Here is an 8,824-nt window from a genome sequence, read left to right on the forward strand (position 1 = left end):
CAGTATAAGCTCAAAATGTATAGGCTACTGTATTTATGAAAAAATACATAAATTAACACATTTTCCGTGCCTATATGTAATTTTGAGTGTCGGCCCCCTGGAACATGCGCTTAAACTAGAAAGATGCAATCCTGCGGAATTGCGAGTGTGGTTGCCTATCTCTATAGGAATATTAGAAGAGCTGAGTTGGGTATGTCACGGTATGCTGTGCAATCAGATGATGTTAAAGCGCACAAAGAGTTTCAAATCGCTGGCCAATCGGAGGGGAGACTCATATTGCGATCGAATGAAAATAAAAATCCAATAATGAGAAGAGTTGAGAGTGGAGAAATACATCTTTCTACTAATCCCCAAATAGAATATCCTAAGCCGCAGACTTTTACATAAAAAAGAGGGGGAAAAATATATATATATATAAATATATATATATAATTGTATATTATTATCGTGGAAATTGCCTGGCTTTAGCTGCTGAATAATAAAGGCAGATATTGTTCATTGTGTTCATTCGCTGCGCCTCCGCATGCAATAAAAGTGTCAATCATACGTCTTAATGTGAAGTTACAGGTTAAATTTACTGCATATCGTCGCTGTCTGTTATGTGGAAACCTTGTATGTCCATGAAAAGTGTTCCAAAGGATCCAGAAATTAGTTGGCAGTAGCACTGAGTGTAGGAATAAAAAGTAGGCAAAGCAAAGTAAAGCAAAGTTCTTTGTTTACCCAGGGAAGTGGACTAAGCTCGAGATGCTTGTTTACAGCCACACCCTGCTCATAGAACATTTCATGGTAAGGGTTCAATGCCTTGCTCAAGGGCACTTCAGCGGTGGTAATTTTAACGTGCCGGTCCGGGGATTCGAACTGGCGACCTTCCGGTATCAAGACCGCTCCGCAAACCGTTCGGCCACCGCTGCCTCAGGCCTATACACACTATCAATATACTGCAATGTAGAAATACTCTGTTACAAGTAGGCATTACAAATTTACTTGAGTAAAAGTACACAAGTATTACCAGTATCAAAATGTACTTAAATTACCAAAAGTAAACCGTACTCATTATGCAGAATATCCCGTTTCACAAGTTCAAAATATAAAAAAATAGCAGATCTAAAAGTTTACAATAGGCTATGTGATGCATTGTGAGCTTGTAGATTGGCAATTTTCAAATGGCCGAAATAGGGCTGAAGTGGTTAATGTATAGGCTACCTACTGTATGTTTGGTAAATAATAATCTAAAATGTTCTCGTAACTAAAGCTGTCAAATAATTGTAGTGGAGTAAAAGTACAATAGTTACCTCTGAGATGTAGTGGAGTAGAAGTAAAAGTACAGACAATTGGAAATATTGAAGAAAGTAAAAAATATGTCAGAATTGTACTCAAGTACAGTACTTAGTTACATTACAGCACTGCCGACGGCGAGAATATGTGAGCTAAACGTTGGTGTCAGTACAGCCATGGTGTGCAGCGCTCTGATAACGGCGGGAAAATAAACATACCAACAACGAACAGACACAGATAAACAAACAATGTTGACACAAAGACACATGGACGACACACAATGACAGAGAAAAGAGAATCAAGGAGAGAGAGAGAGAGAGAGAGAGAGAGAGAGAGAGAGAGAGAGAGAGAGAGAGAGAGAGAGAGAGAGAGAGAGAGAGAGAGAGAGAGGAAAATATCTACACCAAAACCATAGCAAGATGGAATGCTATTTAGCTCTAAACAGAGAATACACAGTAGCAGAATATAGCACTGTAACTGATCCAAAACAAAGGACAACATTAACTCGATACAAACTCAGTGAACAGCGATTGAGAAAGACCGTCATACGCAGACCTGGCTCCCAAGAGAAGACAGACTATGCACCCACACTCAGGGCCGGATTAACACCTCTGAGGGCCCCTTGGCACTGAAGCTCGAAGGGCCCCCCTTCACGCGCGCGCACATTTTTTGCTGTTTTGGAGCCGTTTTGGGGCAGTTTTATGCCGTTATATTGGCCTATTTCCGGTCGCCTACCCGCCCCAGAGTGACAGCCAATCTAGCGCATTGTTGCTGCTTTACACACAATTGCACTTTTCAGCTGCAGCCCTTCTCACCAACAATAAAACACTCATCTTTTTAGACACCATTTATTTCATTCGGATTAGCAGGGGCCCAGGGCCCTGGGCACGTGCCCAAGGTGCCCATATGGTAGATCCGGCCCTGCCCACACTGCACACAAAACAAGGTAGAAACTGAGCTAAACTTCCTAACCGTCTGTCCACTGTACTAATGACAAAAAAAACCTTATCTGTTGGATGAAGTACAACAATGTGCGAACACAGCAGAAAGATGTGTGAGCTGCTGTGACATGAGAAGGATGGTAAATGGAATACAACCACCTTAAGGAATAAAATCATTATGTGTACACACTGTTTACAGCAAATAACCTAGGAAATACTAACTTTAATTCAATTGCATTTGAATAAATTGCTGCTACTTGTCGCAAATCTTTTTTATAGTTTCACAATTAGTATATACTCAAAGTGTTAATGTAACACAGCTCTGTTTACACATTGCTTCAATATTTATAAAACCCCACAGACTTCAATTTCACACATTTTCTAAATTATTTTGAGATATGGCATGGCCGAATTGAACTGCAGATACATTTTCTGGGAAAAATGTAAAAAAAACGTAAGATCACTGGCAGTGGGTGGATTATTTCTGTATGAGTTAATGAATGCCCTACTTCATCATAGAAGTGTGGCATGAAAGTATAGTGAAAATAGCCGATCTACACAACACACATGTGACGTGGCAGTGTCTCAGGGCTAGAGTGGCCGGACGGTGAACCGGGAGGTGTGTGTGTGTGTGTGTGTGTGTGTGTGTGTGTGTGTGTGTGTGTGTGTGTGTGTGTGTGTGTGTGTGTGTGTGTGTGTGTGTGTGTGTGTGTGTGTGTGTGTGTGTGTGTGTGTGTGTGTGTGTGATGCACAATCTATGTAAAGAGCTTTGGATAAAAGCGCTATATAAATGCACAATGCAATTACCATTTACACGTTGTGAGCTTGTAGATCTGCTATTTTCATTACGGTATTATATACTAATATATATACACACACACACAAGAAAGGAACGGTTTTGGACATAAATGGTTTCCATGCGTCAACAATGAAATAGAGGGTGAATCGTTATGGATGTACTGTACATTAGCCAGTACAGGGAATTCCCTCGATACGGCACAATTGCATTGTTTGTTCCCGTAGCGATGCAAATGGATTTTATTGTTGTTAAACGAATTGCATTGTATTAGCAATATGCTAATCACAGCAGCATATAGATAATTCATAATCCATCACAGTCTTTGTCTCCCTGCCAATGTAGCGTGTACTGCCGTTGTGCACGAGTGTGTGTGCGCGTGCGTGTGTGAGTCAGACAGACAGAGAGCTTGTGTGCATGAATGCTAAATGTGTACCCTATATGTGTGTGTCAGAGAGAGAGAGAGAGAGAGAGAGAGCTTTTGTGCACACGTGCAAATCCTGCACTCGACGACGTGGCCCGCAATGGTTTTGCACGTCGGCCCGCCCGTGACGGCAGCTTTAATCGTTTGTAACTTAATAATGTCATTTGGCATTACTGGAATCTGGACGACAAACAAAAACAACGTTGGTCCCACCGGCCGTGGCAACACAAACACCTTTTTCTTTTTTTTTCTCCCCCCATGCAGACGTTGATTTATGTCGACTCGCTGCGGACGTGCAGCCTGACTTTGCATAAAGCGATGGCTTCAGGGGTGGGGAGGATGTGGTGGGGTGGATGTTTTAGGCATTGGCAAGGTGAGCCAGTGAGCCCACCGGTGACGTGACATGACAGTGAAGAGTTAACCCTAATGTACCTGTATGCTCTGTCACATGACGGTGGCTTGCGACCCAAAACGAGGAGATCAACAAGCTCACGCGTTGTGCACTTGTAGATCTGCTATTATCAATGCAGGTCACTGCCATGCCGACAAAGTATACGAATTGGGATTTCGTTGAAGGGGGAAGCGGGGAATATTTAGACTTGCACGTTCAGAGGGTGACCGGGTGACACGCAGATGACTGGGGACGGCGCACACGTCTCAGGTGCAACTGACAGCTCACAGTATGTGTCCATGTACATCTTCATGTGTGTGTGTGTGTGTGTGTGTGTGTGTGTGTGTGTGTGTGTGTGTGTGTGTGTGTGTGTGTGTGTGCACGTGCTCTGGGGGAGGCCTACCGCCTGCGAGCCATCTCCAACCCCCGCCGCATTGTGTGAAGGACAAAAAGCAGCGTGTGCCACCGGCAGGAGATAACCGTGATTTATGAGCGCCTGTCACAACAGCGGCAGGTAAACATGCACTCCGGGGGGGCGCCTGACTCCGCGGCAGCCCATCCCCCTCCGTTCCCCCTCTTCCTCCGCTGTTCCACTCACACACACAGAGAAGGTGTGTGTACAGTATGAACTAGCCGGTATGTCGGGCTAGCCTTCAGGGGACGCTGTCGTGCCGAAGCCGGCCTCCCGCAGGGGACTGGTGGAAAAGTGTGGGAACGGGGTGCATATGTTGATTAGACATACTAACAGTCCGACAGACATTACTCCGACAACACCGTCGCTCCCGTCGGTTTTTGGGTAGGGTAGTCTAAAACTGAACACAAAAAAGTAAAAACTAAATAAAAATCTAAACTAATAAAACATTCAAAACAAGAGCCGTAGAGCCGTAGGCGATTTTGAGTATGTAGGAGGAGCACGCGCTCCCTCGCCCCGCTCATCCTATGAATAGAAATTTAGCGAGCCACGAAACCACACTGCATTGGTGTATGTACAGTAAACAAATAGCCAGCCATGGAAGAAGGACAGAAGTGGTTATATGCATGCGTGACTGGTCTGCCACCTAGCCACCTGGCATGCACACTACAGCGTTTTGAATCACTTGTTGCGCCTCCGTCTGAACAAACAATAAAAAGTGAGAACGCAACAGAACGTTTTCTCTACAGACCGTTGTTCGTCTAAACGTGGCCTCATCTGAGACCTCTGGTGAGGTGAGGCAAGGTGATGTGAGGTGAGGTGAGGTTCAGGTGAGGTGAAAGTGATTATAAGCCAGTGTTTATACCTCGTGCCTCACGCTCCAACATCCAATTATGCAGTGCATGGGCAATTTGTCTGTTTGCCATTGTGCTATTTCACCCGTTGTTCACCTGTTGGATTATTGCTGTTACTTTGCACTGTGTCTTTGCACTGGGTCCTTTACCCTTCCATCAAGAAGCATTCTAGGATTTCATTCCTAATGGCAGAGATTCGTACAGACATTCAGAAAGACATTTCAGGTTGGCTCATTGGAAACACTCTGCTACACCAGTGGGTCTCAAAGTGGGGTCCAGCTAGGGACCTTGAGGGGGTTCCAAATGGCCCCTTAATCATGTGTAACGCTGAGTGTACAAATGGAACCAAACCGGTCCATTTCTACGCTCTCAGAGTTAGGGACGTCCTTGGAATTAAAATGTTTGAAAACTGTGCTACACTAAATGGAACAGAGCCTTCATTTTGTAACATTGGTAAGGAAGAGGCCCAATTTCTTCTCTGCGGCCAAGCCTGTCTGATTCCTCCACGGGAGAGAGCTTTACCCTTGTACCACCCACAGTTTTAGACAGTGTTGGCGTTCAAATCATTATACGCAAACAAAAGTGCGTGCAAACGCTTACAAAGCAGCCGCACAAATGCACAATCAGACACACATGGTGTCCTATTATCTTCTGGGCCAATCTTGTCACATTTTATGAGGTGAGGAGGTATCTCTGTCTGGCAGTCCTATCAGTGGCTGATTCCTATCATGTACCAGGCAGCTGTGAACGAGGCTGACGCACTCACGCTCTCAGCCTAAGAGAGCTTCAAATGGAGGCCTGATAAGGACAGGCAGAGCATGATAAGTCATTCCAAGATTTCCACACACTGCTTTCCACAAGAAACCCAGAGGACTGTAAGGCCTGATTTATTATGCTTGGTTGCGCGGCGTCACGCACAGGAAACACCTGATCGACAAAGTCACAACGTGTGGCGCTGTGACAAGTTGTGAGCTTGTAGATCGGCTATTTTTGTTTCTTTGTTTTGGTGCGCGACACCGTTGCTCACACAAGTATAACTCACCCTTAACGTCACACCAATAAGGCAAGGATATATACAATACATATACAATGCATATATATACAAGCAGCAATTCACACATTTTCATTTTCAAAAAATGGTGTCTGCATGGGCACAGTATTACACTCAGAATGTCTTTACATGCACATTAATATCCTGTTATTGTTCAAGATACGCTGTCCATCATATTTGCCTCGGTGCATAAAAACCTACTATGTTATTCACAACTGCACAGATAAGAGCTCATCCCTGTTATGAGAATCATGAATAACAGAGGGATGTATATAGAAATCTCATCCAGTACTCAATTCAACGGAATATAAATGTCACCATGAAATTATAATACAAGCTGATGTTTCTCTTTTGTATATAACATTATTTTGTTGACATTCTCCAGTGCAATTGTCCAATTGGTAATTTTCCTGGAAAATTGGAAATAAATATTGATGACCGCATCCTGGGTGGCATGCAAGAAAAAAAAGCCAATAAAGCAAGTTTAAGTTCAAGTTCTAAACATATCCGATTTCCACATCTCCCGTCAGACCTGCAAACTTCTGTATACTGTATAGCAGGATGGGTGCATCGTTGGCTGTCAGTGCCCCCAGGATTTTTTTGGAAAGGTATTTCCCTTTCCAAAAAATGTCTTGCCTACGGTCCAGGTGGTTGGAATTCATACATTTTGAAGGAAACAGAACATTAATTTTGCCAACTCCAGACTCCAGGCGAAAAGCACCTTTCGGTTTGATTGCTGGACACATTGCTTGATGATGGACAGATATGCATGTGTAATTTCTTTCCTTGACGGAGAGCGCGCTCCGTCACTGCATAAGCTGTCGGTCCTTCAATTATAAGCATTACTCCAAGAGTAAGAAACATGTTTGTTAATAGCCAAAATAGTGGTAGTAATAGTTCAACTTATAGGGTTACATTAACTGCCCCACTGTGTTAAAGGACAACTCCAGACTAAATTACATATAGGCTCATGTTCCTATACTATTGATCCCAAACCATGAAGCATATCACTTTTACACGGGCCCACCTGCAGTTCCAGCTTTGACCACGTCTCGGCGGCTTCAACGTTGGCCAGCATAACGTCTGTTTAGCAGACTACGGTGACTCATGTGGGACAACCAAGGCATGGATGCACGTGTAATGACAACTGATAACAGATTTGAACGCAACAAATGGTGTAAAAGCGATATGCTGGGGAAACTCGACGACAGCTAGGGGCAATTCTGCATCAATCATGCCTCGATCGGCCCTCAATATTCATGCAGACATACAGTACAGTATAAGTCCAAACAAAAAAAACAACATTTCCCTGAGTCTAGCCAATCTTTTGGAGAGTTAATCTCGCAAAATCTTGGACCGATCAGAGCAGGATAATCAACTCCTACCTTCATTTTTTACATAATGTTTCATTCTTTTTTAAATACATACCAATTATTAATATACAACGATTCATAATTTGTTGCTGGCGGGCAGAAACCTCTTATCTTATCTCAACAGCAAAACAATTTTGGGCTGCAACTTTGTCCAAATTTGGAGTCATGCATCATCGCAATGTCACATGAATTCCCGAGATCCACACTGGAGCCACATGCCGTTCCACATGGTTCAACATTTTAATTGCATTTCATTGTTTCACAAAAGTTCTTGGACAGAGCCAAGTTATATCCCCCCCATCACCTGGCTCCCAGTTGCCTCCTAAAATGTTGACGCAATCCTGGGACAATTTTGTGGTCAGCCATTTCAGCTGAATCCCTCGCTAACCCAGCTGTGCCAAGCCCCCTCATCCCCCTCCCCAGCCTCCTGAGCGGTAAGCCGCCCGCATGTGTTCAGAAAAGCCGGGAGAACACAAGCTCGTTAGCTACTGAAGGACTGATGATTATGGAGATGGGGGATTGGCAGGAGGCTCTATTTATTTAGTGCGATTAGCAGATTGCTATTTCCAAAGCCTTGACACTTTATATTTTCTTTTGTGGGTATAGTGAGTGTATGTTATGTTTGTCTGTGTGTGTGTGTGTGTGTGTGTGTGTGTGTGTGTGTGTGTGTGTGTGTGTGTGTGTGTGTGTGTGTGTGTGTGTGTGTGTGTGTGTGGGGGTAGTTTATTCATGGTAGAATTAATTAATACCAACAGCAGTTTATACCCTGGCTTGGCCTTTTACGATCTGGCATAATGAAGATTGTGTGTATGGAGAATCAATTGTGGGAGGACTTCACGGCCGAATTGGTGACGAGCCAACCAGATTCATCTGGAACCAGGCTATAACCAACCAGGGCCCAGTATTCAAATATGGGGTGGGACATTGCGAAAAAAATCTAACACTGAGAGTGACAAGACTAATATCAAGGGGCCAGTGAGGCGCTCCAACGTTGAAGCACTGGGCCCTAGTGGTAAGAGGAAGGACTGCAGGCGGACCTGTGGATTCATGACGAGGAAACCCCGTGCAGCTGGGCTTTAACATTGAGCGCTCGGTTGCACTTCCGCATTTGACCACCAAAATTTGGCGGAGCTTCGCGCCAGATCAGTCTCTATCTTTTATATACTCTATGACTAATATCCACGCAGTGATATTAGTATTGCAACACAAGGCTATAGGTTAAAGGGTTAGTTCAGACATTTTTTTACTTAAAGCAAATACTGGCCATTAATATAGTGTGACCGGAACTACTTCATATTCACCAAAAC

Source organism: Electrona antarctica (assembly GCF_951216825.1).
Source record: "Electrona antarctica genome assembly, chromosome: 13".
In the NCBI taxonomy this organism is placed as follows: domain Eukaryota; kingdom Metazoa; phylum Chordata; class Actinopteri; order Myctophiformes; family Myctophidae; genus Electrona; species Electrona antarctica.